Here is a 13,493-nt window from a genome sequence, read left to right on the forward strand (position 1 = left end):
TCTCCCGAGGAAGATAAATCCTCTGTTGGACCGTGTCCAATAACAGCCCTAGGAACACCAGGGTCTGTGTCGGATGCAACTGAGACTTCGGGAAATTTATTATCCACCCGTGCTGTATCAGAAAACGGTAAGTGAGTAAAGAATCTGACATCAACTTCTCCTTCGATGGAGCCTTGATCAGTAGATCGTCCAAATATGGTATGATCACAATCCCTTGCCGACGAAGCGCTGCCACCATGCAGGCCATTATCTTCGTGAAAATCCGAGGCGCAGACGACAGGCCGAATGGGAGAGCGCGAAACTGGAAATGAGTTTCCTGAATAGCGAACCGAAGAAACTGCTGATGGTGTTCCCAAATGGGAATGTGGAGATAAGCATCTCTTATATCCAGGGACATCAAAAATTCCCCTGGCTCTAGACTTGCCACTACCGACCGCACTGATTCCATTTTGAATCTGCGGTACAAAATTAACTGATTTAAGCTCTTTAGGTTGAGAACTGGTCGAAACGTCCCATTTGTTTTGGGCACTAGAAATAGATTCGAATAAAATCCTAGCCCCCGTTGATCTGCTGGAACTGTCACAATTACCCTTGATTGTAGCAGTTTTTCTACTGCCAGCTTGAGAGCTTCTCTCTTTTGCTCTCTTAACGGGAGACCTGTAGAAAAATTTTTTTTGGGAGGGAACGCTGTAAGCTCCAGTCGATAACCCTCTGAAATGACTTTTAGAATCCAAGGATCTATACAAACCTGCTGCCAAACTCCTACGAATGACAGCAGCCTTGCACCCACCTGGGAACTCCCCAGATGGTCGGGCAACCCGTCATGCAACGGGCTTCTCAGGGGGCTTCTGCTCCTGACGGCGAGCTGAGGGCGCTGCAGGAAAAGACACGGCTGCTCCTCTGCCGCGTTTACCTCTGAAGGCAGAAAACCCTCTGCCTCTACCTCTGTTCGCCCCTGCACCTCGAAAGGCCCGAAAGGAAGGACCCCCATAAGGTCTCTTGGAAGCTGGTGCCTGAGTCGGCAAAAAAGTTGACTTCCCACCTGTGGCCTGGGAAATTAATTTGTCTAACTCAGGACCGAACAAAATTTCTCCATTAAATGGAAGAGCCTCCACTGCCTTTTTAATCTCTGCTTCCGCTTGCCAAGAACGGAGCCACAGAGAACACCTGGCCAGCACCGAGGATGCAGAAATCTTGGCACCTAAGGTAGCTGAATCCGTGGCGGCCTCCACCAAATATCCAGCTGCATCCTGGATATACTCAGCCAAAGGTATCAGCTCCGATCTAGGCCTATCACCTTTCAGGCCCGCCGCCAATTGGGCTGCCCATTTCTCAACCGCCTTACTCACCCACGCTCCCGCCAAAGCGGGTCTTAGGAGAAAACCAGAGGCTGAGTAAATAGACTTCAGAGTAGACTCCAGTCTACGATCTGGAGCTTCCTTTAGCACCACAGCCCCTGGAATAGGAAGGGTTGTGCGTTTTGACAGCCTGGACACAGATGTATCCGCCGGAGGCGGGGATTCCCATCTATTCCTAGAATCCTGTGCAAAGGGATACAAAATTTTAAACCTCCTGGAAACTTGGAACTTTTTATCTGGAGACTGCCAAGCCTCTAATAAAATTCTATCCAGTTCAGGAGATTCAGGAAAATAAACCGGACGTTTAGGAATCTTCCCAAAAATGGATACCGGAGCCAGGATCTCTGGATCAGAGACTTCCAAGGTCTCTTTTACTGTCCTAATAAGAGCGTCCATGCCCTGAGGATCCTCCTCAATAAATTCCTCCACTGGAGCCTCAAAGTATTCTCCAGCAACTTCACCCTCTTCAGCCGAGGAATTATCCTCATCTGACTGAAATAAAACCTCAGCCCTCCTAATCCTAGGAGAGCCCTGAGAAACAGAGGGAAAAGATCTCGCTAAAGAATCTACTGACCTCAATAGAGATGTCGCCCAGGGAGGCTCGGCTGATGATAGGGACTGTATCTGAGTATGCAGAACTTCTCTTTCTCTGCGAGAAGCTGCCAGTTCTGCTGTCAGATTTGCCAGAACTGCAGTTAAGTCCGACGTCTGCTGATGCATACCTGCAGACTGCGGTGCATTATAACATGACTCACAAACAGACACACCTTCTAGATGCTGTTTAAACTGCACCTTGCATTTCTTACATGTATAACGCTTGAGAGAAGCCTTAGAAGCCCTCCTTTCAGCCATGATCATTCACAGTGCACACCCACAGTGAACCTATGCTGTGTCTGTCAGGGAACAGGTGAGAAGCTCCAGCAACCCTGCTTTTTCTTCCACCCCCCAGTCCAACTCCCCAGACCACAATACCTTTCTTGGGGATGGGAGAGGGACAAACGAATCATACAGCGCAGGTACCCTGCCACTGGGAGCTGCCGCTGCTGAGGAGACCAGACACCGCTTATCGACTGTATGCTACGCCGACCAGAAGGCAGACTCACTCCAGTGAACTGCCCTTCTGGCTTTAAGGCCTACTTCCTGTTTCCAGCCAGCCGTCCGCCCTGTAAACCTCCCCTCCGGGAACAGTGCACACGGAACCAAGACGCCGGCCAGAACATACACACGCTCAGGTAAGCGTGCCCCGCATATCAGTCATGCCGCTGCTCGCCCCCAACGAGTTGGAACAGGGCCCGGGTGCTGTCTATATCCCAGCAATGCCAGGACCACACCAAAAAATAAAAATCCTATAAGGGGTGTGTGGGATAGCCTATGGGACCGTAACGCAAGCCGCGTGCAGCTGCGGCGGTCCCCCGGGATTTCTTCAAAAGATAACTCCGGTGGCCGAGTCCAGGAGGTGCCCTGCAAGCAGCGCCGACCTGGCTCCCCCCTAAGGTACCGTAGACTATTGCTACAAAAATAAAAATAAAATAAAAAATCTTCGGTCTCCAGAGAGACGTGGCCGGGACTCCTCCGGACACTTTTTTCCGTAAGACTGGAGTCTGATGGGGAATGGGAGGGGAAGTAGCCAGCAGGACAGATTTTCTTAAAGTGCCGGCTCCTCCAGACCACATCCCAATCCCCATGGTATAAGGCAGTGTCCCCTGCTGGATGTGGGAGAAAGTGGTATTAGTAGGGCTGCTGCTCTAAGTGGGACTGAGGTTTGTCCTTTACAAGCTACAGGGAGATTGGTGACAGCATTTCCCAGAGGTCTGCGCCGTGCTCAGCTACGAGTCCTGAGCCAGCATATACTGTAACTCTACAGTGCAGAGCCAATCAGCGGTGGCAGGCAGGCAGTGCCAATCAGGTTGGATCAGTGCTCAAAGTGGTGTACTGGTAGGGGGTTGCAGGGCTCTTCTCACTGTCAGAGCGGCCAGGCCCGGGACAGTTGTCCCATAACATCCCCTGATGGAGGCCCTGGGTGAGAAACAACAGCAAGGGGGCGGGGGTGTGCGGTTGCCACTAGGCCCCCACAAGCCAACTGCCCCAAGGCAACACACTAGTTGTGAGAGGTTGCAATAGAAGTGTTAAAAAGTGCTACAATTAGCAAGATGCAGCAGCTGTTTTGTATTTCATAGGTGAAAGATATCAATTAGGGTGTTAAAGAAGTAATTACAAAAACAAAACAATGTAGGGCTAAAAAAGTGTAATATTAAATGTTTAAGATATATAGTAAAGGAATGCACAACAGAACAGCCAATAAATATAGTCTAGCAAAGGATGTACTTTTAGGATCTTGCGGTCGAGCGCAGCGAGCCCGCGAGGGGCGGCGGTACGCGGCCTCCAACCTTTTCATACCCCTACTATCCACGTCGGCGTGGAGTTGAGAATAAAAAGTGTGTCGAGCGCAGCGAGCCACCGAGCCCGAAGCGTGGCGAGCCCCGCGAGGGGACGCGGATACCTGTGAAGCCCGCGAGGGGGCGCGGATACCTGTGAAGGTATCCGCGTCCGCTCGCCACGCTTCGGGCTCGCCACACTTTCTATTCTCCACGCCGACGTGGATAGTGGGGGTATGAAAAGGTCGGAGGACGCGTACCGCTGCGCTCGCCACACTTCGGGTTCACGTTGATTTTTGGGGTCTGTGGGCCATTTAACATTGTTCCCTATGTTTAATTGGGTCAATTGAGGCATTTTACATTGTTCCCTATGTAAAATCGCGGGCATCACGTCGACGATGTGACCGACGCGATTTTGTTACCTGCGATGCCCGAGATCCAAATAGTTGTGGCCGTGCAAGGAAACAAGTACCCATCATTGAAAGATTAAAATATTCCGAAATACTGAATAATCTGTTATCCAAAATTCTCCTGGTCCCGAGCATTTTGGATACGGGATACTCAACCTGTATTAGTTGCTATTATCATATATATTATTTCTAGAAGCTGATTTTATCATGGTGCTCCCTTTTTCTCCCTTCATACTTAACCAAAATCAATAAATGAGGTACCATTTCAAAGATTACATTCTCTGCTTCTGATAAATTGTTAATTTACAATTGCACATTGTATTGTTTGTTTACAAATCAACGTTAAATAGTGTGTTGGGGTGCCGCATACTTTCCTGATGGAATTATGCTTCTCCCCATGCATTGCATAACATGAGGACACAATAGAACTATAATAACATTTAAAACAGTTTTAGATTTCACAAATCACACAAATGAACATCCTACTACAAAACATCAACCGCGCCATAAATGAATCGTATTTTATTCACATGCGAAATTTTCGCACGGGCCACCTAGTTATTCTTTATTAACAGTTCCTTATACAGCGCAGCAAGTTCCATTGCGTTTTACAAATGGAAATAGGGATAAAACAAACTGGACAGTTACTGACAGTCAAAATGGTAGGAAGGCCCTGCTGGCAAGCTTACAATCTCTAGGGAAATAGGTATTTATACACAAGGATAAGTGTGATCTATACATAATGGTCAAATACAGCGGTTCTCAAACTGTGGGTCCTGACCTTCTCAGCATGGGGTCTCAACTCCATGTCTTTTCTAATCTTTTCTAATGATTCAAGGAATCTGAAAAATCGGTTATGTTATTTTAGACTTTCCACATCATGTTGTGCCTCCACAATGCTGCCATGCAGGTGCGGTCTGCTGACTACACATGTGATGTGATGACCTTCTACCGTATCTTGCTGGGGTCCTTTAATTATTTTTATTGTTTGATGGGGTCCCAGAGTGAAAAAGTGTGAGGACCCCTGCATACCTCCCGACTGTCCCGTTTTTCGCGGTCCCGTTTTTTTTTTGGGGGGGGGGGCAAGGTCCCCGCCGATGGCCGGCAGTATCCTGCGCGGGGGGTGGGGCAGTTAGGAGTGTCTCCCAGCCTGAAGGGAATAAATGTTGTGCGCATGTGCACAGCATCTATTCAGGAACGCACAAGGCAAAAATGGAGTCGTGGCCTGATGGCGCCCTCATTTGTATAGACTAAGCCCTCATTTTCATAGGCCGCACCCCCTTTTCGGACACGAGTGTCCCTCTTCTGCAGCTAAAGAAGTTGGGAGTTATGCCCCTGGTCTAATAGATTGCAAAGGTTCTTGGTGGGCTGTAAGATACAGTGACCCAGCAAAGAAAGGTGAGAGAAAATAAGTGAATATGTGTGCAGGGAATACATATGAAATCCCGGCGGTCGGAATCCCGGTGTTCAAAATCCCGACAAGGGGGGGGGGGGGGGGGGGGGGTGGACACGTGGATGCCCCCCCCCTTGTGGGCTCGCTGCGCTCACCATGCAGCAGGCTTGGTGCCTTGCTACACTCGGCACACTCATTTATTCTCCCTCTATGGGTGTCGTGGACACCCACGGAGGGAGAAAGGGTCGGGATTTCGGCGTCGGGATTTTGAACGCCGGGATTTCAACTGCATCCCGTGTGCAGACTGTAAAGTGGGGATGTAATTAGATAGGAAAGGTTTATGAAGGTGATGTGGGTGGTTCTGGAATATGATGAGAGTGCCTAAAAAAGAGAGTTTTTAGCAAACGCTTAAGGTTCGGACTCTAGAGGAGAGACAATGCATACTTGACCTGGGTTATTGTCAGGTAGTCTTGATCCAAGGTGCGGTGTGAAAGCACCAAACCTTATAACCCGGGTCAACCAACCAGGCAATTGGACCCGGGTTATAAGAAGGGTTAAACACGGGTCACCCTATGTATAATAGGCGATCCGGGTTTAGTGTGAAAGCGCTGGACCAGTCATTGCAATCTGAAAGATCTGAAAATTGTGCAAGAGAGAGCATTCCACAGAGTGGGTGCAGCCCGATGAGAGTCCTGCAATCATGAATGGGATGAGAGTCAAAGATCTTGTGAAGAGCGAAGAGGTCATATGTTGGTTTATGGACTTGTGTGTAAGTAAAAGTATTCTATAGTAAATACGGCAGAATACAGGTAGCCAAAGGAGGGAATGACAGAGCAGTTTTATAGACGATGAGCGAGTGTGAAGGAGGATTAACCTAGCAGCTGCATTCATGATGGATTGGGTGCCGGATGGGGTCCCGACAGTCATTTACCCGACGTCGGGATCCTGACTGTTAAAACACAGACAGACGGGTTCCCGACGGCCACCGGCTATTCTCCCTCGTGGGGGTCCACGACCCCCATAGAGGGAGAATAGAATAGGTGTCAAGCGTAGCGAGCCACTGTGCCCGCAGCGTGGCGAGCGCAGCAAGGGGCTTTGTTGCGCTCGCCATGCTGTCTGAGTTCAGGCAGTTGGGATCCCGTTGTCGTGCTAAAGACTGTTAGGATCCCGACTGTCGGAACCCTATACCACACCTGATGGATTGTAGTGGTGAGAGTCTGTATTGGGAAGGACCAGTTAGGAGACTATCGCCATAATCAATGTGGGAGATGATGAGAGCATGGATTAGAGATGTAGCAGTGTCTGGTGTAAGGTACGGTCATATTTTAGATATGTTTTTAAGATACATGTAGCAGGATTATGAGACAGATTGAATATGCAGAACAAAGCACAGTTCACAGTTAGGGATGACACCTAGGCAGCGAGTTTATCAAGATTGATTGGTTCTCAACAGTGTAAAGGTGCATACACACATACAGATTTATCTGTCCAATCTATCTGGTGGGAACAAAAACCTGGAAATGTATGGGAGCATATGACAATCAAATATTTCCACCCAAATGCAGGAAAACAGAAAAAAACATCTGCTTTGATAAATTTGTTATATCAGAATGATTTAAACAATTTGTCTGACTGATCACTGTCTGTTTTCAAGTGTTTGGGAACAATTTTTTGATGGTCATTTGCTCCCATACATTTCCAGGTTTTTGTTCCCACCAGATAGATCGGACAGATAAATCCGTACGTGTGTACGCACCTATAGAGATATCAGGTTGGTAACTACTATTGGTCGGTGGAAATAGAACTATAACTGTTTTTGAAAATATTCAGATTGAGGTGGCAAGACGACATCCAATATGAAACGTCAGAAAGGCATTCATTGGCACGAACCAATACAGAAAGAGACAGGTCTGGGGGTATGCAGTCACTGGGTAGACCGTGTTCTCCCCAGCACTGTTTTTTCAGGCGCTCCACCAGGCAAGGTGCACCCCGCCGCCCGGCTAACACCTGGCTGGGCAGAGTGGGCTCCCAGTCCGGCAGTGGTGGCTCCTGATTGGCTGTCCCTATACACATAATGTATTGGGAGCAGGATGCCTGGCACACGGTCATCACCCTGGTAACCCCACCTCCTCCCTGCACTGCTGCTGCCCTCCTCACTTCCGGTGCCTGGGGCTGCCGTGTCGTCGCGTGGAGTGATGTGACAGGATGTTCAGTCAAAATGTGGATGTGGTGCTAGTGATCTCCCACAGTGAGGTAGCCCAGTGACCTGTACCCGGGATGCGAGAGGGGCGCTGCCACTGACAGGAGGCCCAGGAGACGCCCAGCAGCAGCAGTGAGTCAATGGACCGGTGAGTGAGAGACAACGACTGCCCCACAGACATACATACATGTCACACTGCCTCCCCCACATACATACATGTCACACTGCCTCCCCCGCATACATACATACATACATACATGTCACACTGCCTCCCCCGCATACATACATACATACATACATGTCACACTGCTCCCAATACACACACATTCATACATGTCACACAGCTTGCTTCCCACACGTATGGCACTCCAGAAAATCAAAACCTTACTGTAACTTTTAGCATGCGGGTCATTTCCCTTATACAGTATGTAATGGGCATTATGGTGTGTGGTATAATATGTAATAGGTATCATGTGCCCACTACACAATATGTAAGTGGCATAATGTGTAGTGGGCATTACGATGTGTGGTATAACATGTAATGGGTGTGTATGAAGTGTAGTAGGCATTACATTGTAAATCTTTGGCGCGTTCCTTCAGCATGCCACTTTTTTTATTGCGAAGACCCCCACCCGTCTACTTCTTTATGCCACCCAGGTGGAAACATTTTCATTAGAGAACACTGAGCGACAATGTATAGGTCGACAGTCACTAGGTCATCCACTAATGGTCGACAGTGACTAAGTCAACATGATGGGAGGACAGTGCGCCCAGGATGAGGCGGGCTGTGTGGCCTGTGCAGTGTCGTCATGCTGCGCAAGGCCGCAGTGCCAGGAACAGCATGAAGCTGGGCAGCGTCTGAGCACCCACATCCACATCCTAAAATTCCGGCATTTTAGGGGCCAAATCCCAGGATCCTGCCGATCCCGATCCAGGGATAGGCCACCCCAATGAGAACCAAGAAAGGAGTGTGTAATAGAGTTTCCATACCACAATATTCTACATTTATTAGTGCAGGCTATTGCCCGCAGACATTTTAGGGTCCGAGAAGGCCCTGAGTGACGCAACGGTTATGATGATCTTCATTGGTGGAAACTAGTCCATACAGCTATTGCCCTACAATAATACAGAATAGACCAACTGAACAAATTACAAATGATAACTCAGTCAGAATGTATGATCGGATTATCCCCAATTGATTTCTGTGTAATGGGGCCATCTGCTTATACTCTGCTATCTGGTCATCCAAACAGCTCACTAGAAAATCATATCCAATACTGGCCATACATCAGACCAACTTTCCTGTCCAACTAAAACACCACCCCACACACCTAACCAACATTTTCCTCAGACCTGCCAAATTCTCTCCAAATTGTATCACAGAATTAGGTGGATCGGTCCTAAGGACAAGTCAGACCTGATTCCCATGGCAGCAAACCCGGCAGGGCTCACATACGATTTGACACTTGATCAATCGCACGAGATTTATCACATGTAACTCCCGGGGAGCTGCAGGCGGAGGGAGACAGACAGGAGGGTGCCAAGAGCTGGGTGGAGGGAGCAGGACTGCAGCAATATAAAATAAAACTCACTCAGCTTCCTCTCACACCGGATGCGATACATCGCAGGTGCTAAAGAACCCACGATGTGCTGCTGACAGCTGCACATCCGATTTATCTCATGTGCAGCACGTATGATCTCTTGCTCTGATTCAATGTGCACGGGACCGCGCATCGGATGTCATACACATGCGATTTAGCCCGATTTCACTCGATTTCTCAGCCCTATAGTTTGTGGGGGCCTATAAATGGGGAAACAAGATAGTGTGCTGCATATACTATATTAACATTAATAGAAACCACACACTGAGCAACGGATGATCTGATAATGACTGACCGTTAGGAGCATTTACTGGACCGGGGGTAACTGGTACCGATCAGGTAATGTGTACCAAGCTTTATACTCTGCAGATGTGTCATATAGAATTACAAACTATTTTAATGTGGATACAAATTCTGAAAAATTCTGAATGACTTTCACCCAGCCCTTCCTAGAATTATATTATTCCTAAACCTGTAGCGTCTCCTGTACGCACTTTGCAATAATTTTCCTGGCAAGTACATGTAGCTCATTCAGACATTCGGGGAAGAGAAAAAGATCTGGTTGTTCAGAACATGTTTATATATGAATTAGACATGTCATTCTTAACGCCTCACGCCACACCCCCCACTCCCCCCCCCCAAACGCACAGCTCCAGAGTAACTGCACCTACATGACTCATCCTGAAAGCACTAGTACAGTGTAGTCAGTAAGCCAGAAATAAACTCCATCTTGTCTTCATACATAAACCAAAAAACAATAACAATATACAAATATGAACTTGATACGCAGTTCAGGAGGGAGAAGCAAAGCTACAAACATGCACTTTCCCTTTGCAGCAGTAAACTAAATCAGTGGTTCTCAACCTTGGTCCTCAAGTACCCCCAACAGTGCATGTTTTCCAGGTCTCCACACAGAATCACAGGTGAAATAATTAGCTCCACCTGTGAACTTTTAAAATGTGTCAGTGAATAATGAGTGCACATGTGCAACTGCCGGGTGACCTGGAAAATGTGCACTGTTGGGTGTCCTGAGAACCGAGGTTGAGAACCACTCATCTAAACTAAGCACATGTACATGCACCCCCAATAATACCACTTTTATCATTTGCACTGGCACACTGATGCAATAGCAGCCCAGGAAAAGCCTGATTAAACAGTCTTTTTCCCACACCGAAAAAAGTTTCATGTGTGGAAATCCACTACATAAAATGTGGAATCAATGGAGTGTTTATTCCGTGGGCAACAGAGCTGAACTTTCCCATTAGGCATGTGAGGCATGTGCCTAGGGGCGGCACATGTCTGGGGGCGGCACTGGGATGCTTGTGATAGTACTGTCAGCCTGAAATGTACCAGGAACTGCAAAATATCCACTGTACTGTACCATATGCCAACTTGAATAGAGTGTAAATGGATCGGACATGCAGATACTGCCCCTGTAAACTGTCCTACTTAGTAAATATGTATACATAATAAAAAGATATTAACTAGTGGCTTTATTTATTGGACTATTAAATGGACTATCATCAAGTGAGGGCTAAAGAGTAATCACTAAAAATAATACAAATGGGGGTGTTATTGTTGTGCCTAGGGGCGCACTCACCCCTAAATCCACCTCTGGTGGGCGACCAGATTTTCTGGGGTTTTCTTGTGGACTTTACCTCACAGGTTGATGGTTCAGTCCAAGTATGAAGACACGCAGTCATGGTATTCATCGTTAATTGAATACCTCTGATGCCAGCCATTAGCACATAGAGAGAGACTAGAAGCTTATGGTCGAAATGTGCAATGGATAAAATGAGACCAAATTTCCCAGAGTGTGACATAGCGCATGTGTGCAGTAACAACTTTCCTTTGGAAATTGGTGGCTGTGGGAGAGGGATCGTGAAGGTCTCTTTACTCCAAAAATAAATCCAATTAAATTAAGGGGAGAATCAATTGCCAGAGCAGTGGTTGGAGTTGCAGCTGACACGGTGTGTAAATGCCAGTCTGACTCACAGTCTTTGCCTGGCTGATTTGCCCAAAATTGCTCGATACCTCATTAGATAACACTTTTGAGTAAAGGTGAATACACACATACAGATTTTCTGTCTGATCTACCTGGTGGGAACAAAAACCTGGAAATGTAAGAGAGCAACTGACAATCAAACAATTGTTCCCAAACACTTGAAAACAGACAGTGATCAGTCAGAAAAATTGTTTAATCATTCTGATATACAAATGTATCAAAGCATATATATTTTTTTCTGTTTTCCTGCATTTGGGTGGAAATTTTTGATTGTTATATGCTGCCATACATTTCCAGGTTTTTGTTCCCACCAGATAGATCAGACATAAAATCTGTACGTGTGTACGCACCTTAAGACCTCGCCACCATAGACTATTGTGAGTGTCGTGCAAATCCAGCCAGGCACACAAGTTGTCAGCAGCTGGATTCCTCCCACAAGTAATCAGTAACTGAATCTCCCAAAGCTACTGCGGCTATAATCACATGCTGGTAGCCATCAGGAAGATACTGTGAGATACACTTTTTTGTGCTTGGCACATACTGGCTGCTAGAGGTCTATTGCTGCATGCAAAGTGCCTGCTAATATAGGGTTAATTGTCGAGACATCCAGTTAGTGGCACAAAGCCATCCACCTCTTCCAATTCACCAGCCTGCAGCTGGCGGCCAGCAGGGGGGGCTCTTTATCTGCGTCTACCGGAATGAGAGGACTATTCCGAGGCTACCTGCATTGGTTGGGTTATATAGAGTAGCAGCACAGCGCACGGTCGTCGTATTTGGAAACAATACACACACATATATATATTTTATACACACACAGTATCCTGGCAAAGTCAGACAGTGCTGCAATTCCAAACTGCACATGCTACACATTGCTCTGAGAGAACACTCCCCCATTAGCACCACCGAGGGGATGACGAGGGCCCTCCCCCAAAACACACACACACACACAGTGAGTGTTACACAATGTAACCAGCACTCTTGATACACACACACATATACACATTTTATACACACACACAGTATCCTGGCAAAGGCAGGCAGTGCTGCAATTCCAAACTGTACATGCTACACATTGCTCTGAGAGAACACTCCCCCATTAGCACCGCCGAGGGGATGACGAGACCCCCTCCCCCAACACACACAGAGTGTGACACAATGTAACCAGCAATCTTGATACATACAGCGCAGGTACCACGCAATTGCACACGCAAAACAATCTGCATTAATTTACAAAAAAAATGTCATGTGTCACCTTTCCTCAGCCCACGATCCCTTATACACCCGATTCTCTGGCCTTTATACCAGACCCTCAGCCCTTATATACCCAATCCCCAGCCCATATACACTCGATCCCCTGACCTTATACCCGATCCTCAGCCCTTACCAGATCTTTAGATCTTACACCCACCTTAGCTTACCCCAAGTTCCCATGTAAACAGATGTGATTCCATGTGACAACTGCTGCTGTTTACATTCAGATGTGATCCCCCCATGGCATCTGTGTAGTGTAGCCGGGCTTCCCCTCCTCTTACCTGAGCTTAGAAATCGCCCTCCTGCCCGGATGTTTCTGCTGCCTGCTGGTCTGACTAGTGTCTCAGGGTGTAAATCGAGGTTTGGGAGCTGGGTGTGGGTAGTCAGACGGAGTTTCCTACACTCCCTTCTCAACTACAAATGCCAAGGAAGGATGCGCGATGGTAACGCCCTCTGCCGGCTTATCTTGATGTTACATCAGTAATCCTGGAACTGCCGCAGTTACCAATTCAGTTTATACCAAGCGCAACTCTGCTTTTTTTTTTTTGTTTTGCTTTCAAAGTTGCAGTCTTTCTTTCATGGTTGCTTTTTTTGTGGATTATTGTTTTTTTTTTCTTTGTTTTTTTTTTGTACCACTGTGCCTGTACCATCAGAAGCAATTAGTTATTCGTTCATCCATTCAACTCCGGTCCTCACAAAGATATAGGTGAAAAGTTATGGATGAATGGAGTCTTAAAGAATTCATGATGACGCATTAATTATGGGGGTAATTCAGACCTGCTCAGTGCTGTCCGAATTCGCTCCCCTATGGTGGGAACCCCCGGAGTGGACACCTTCGGCGACCAGGGGGAGGGGGGCTTGGGGGTGGACGCTGCCTGATGGGTGGGCAGGGGGTGGACG

At 47.5% G+C, this 13,493-nt stretch overlaps 1 protein-coding gene across 1 annotated transcript in view; it reads right to left on the reverse strand.

Annotated features, from left to right (window-relative positions):
• TMBIM1 (transmembrane BAX inhibitor motif containing 1) overlaps nt 1-13,044 on the reverse strand; it is a 48,632-nt gene extending 35,588 nt beyond the window's left edge. The window contains exon 1 of the mRNA XM_083153700.1: nt 12,875-13,044. The gene's annotated coding sequence lies outside the window, so the exon portion shown is untranslated. The remainder of the gene's footprint in view (nt 1-12,874) is intronic.
• Nucleotides 13,045-13,493: the final 449 nt, after the last annotated feature.

The sequence above is a fragment of the Crinia signifera genome, chromosome 7 (genome assembly GCF_055691185.1).
Source record: "Crinia signifera chromosome 7, ASM5569118v1, whole genome shotgun sequence".
NCBI lineage: Eukaryota > Metazoa > Chordata > Amphibia > Anura > Myobatrachidae > Crinia > Crinia signifera.